This window comes from Colias croceus, chromosome 13 (genome assembly GCF_905220415.1).
Source record: "Colias croceus chromosome 13, ilColCroc2.1".
Classification (NCBI taxonomy): Eukaryota; Metazoa; Arthropoda; class Insecta; order Lepidoptera; family Pieridae; genus Colias; species Colias croceus.
The window spans coordinates 8,854,173-8,855,378 of NC_059549.1; the positions used below are offsets into that span (position 1 = coordinate 8,854,173).

The 1,206-nt window shown below is 29.3% G+C and overlaps 1 non-coding gene across 1 annotated transcript; it reads right to left on the reverse strand.

Moving 5' to 3' along the window:
* Window positions 1-797: 797 nt before the first annotated feature.
* Window positions 798-870, reverse strand: Trnav-aac. The gene has a single exon. It is a non-coding gene; the product is annotated as a tRNA-Val (tRNA).
* Between the last annotated feature and the right edge of the window lie 336 nt (window positions 871-1,206).

Sequence of the window (1,206 nt, forward strand, 5' to 3'; positions counted from 1 at the left end):
GTATTTTTCAACCACTTAAGCACTTTATTGCACAAAATTAAATAATTATGGCTTTATAACATTCAATTGTTTGAATAATCCTACTATTGGATTACTTTACTAAAGGTAATAAATTCATAGTTATTTCTATGAATTCGCAAATATACACAGTGTAATCCGAACACTTTATTTAATCTATGGTTAATCTAGACGTTATTAATAAAACAAACTTATCCATTCAAAGATTCTGGCAATTCTGTCTCGCAATATCAGTCTCAAGGGAACAATCGAAAGAGTTTCGTAAAGTTTCAACTTTCAATGTATCGGGGAATAATTTCGCTTCAGGCGTACAAAATTATACGAGAACTTTTTTATTTCCTTTTACACTGAACACGGTTCAATGGAGAGCATAATTATTTAGATGGAACCAAGTCAATGATGGGGAAAAGCGATGTTTATTTACGAATGAATTATGATAAAATTTGCCAATTTTTTATTTTTTATAATGTTGAACGGTAATCTTCGGACTCTACATTCAAACAGAGATATTGTGGAAGTTAACGTATCGAAATTAATATTAATAAGTTCTGTGATTGATTTGTGAACTAAGTGGCTATTGAATACCTATAAAATATAAAATATTTTTTTTAATAATTTAAGTTTCTTTTAAACTACATTTTTTTTAAATTACGATGTACATATATATTTAGTACAATTAATGTTTTTGCGGTGAAATAAAGGAAGTCTTCACAAGATAAGCATATTGTTAAGCTAAGTAGTGAGTGTTCACGTACTGATAAGGGAAAGGTAAAAAAAATTGTTTCCGCCCGGGATCGAACCGGGGGCCTTCTGCGTGTTAGGCAGATGTGATAACCGCTACACCACGGAAACGATATCTGAGTCTTTTAAAAGCAGTTCAACATGCGTTTTTTTATGCAGTTCTTAAAACATAAGGTGATAAAATTGACCTAGTAACTTATGCATGTAATAATTTAATAACTATACTTACTGTCTCTTTCTGATTCATATTTTTTTAAATAAATGAGAGTGAAACAAAGAAGCGATTAGTGCAATCATTAAGAAAGTTTTGTTGCAATGTTTTAACATACTAAGTAGCTATAAAACTCTGTCTAATCTCTTAAGATTTTAAATCTATATATCTATATAAATTCCAACAGATTTTCCATAATGCCTATGGATTAGTCTTTAAAAATTGTACAACAAAAT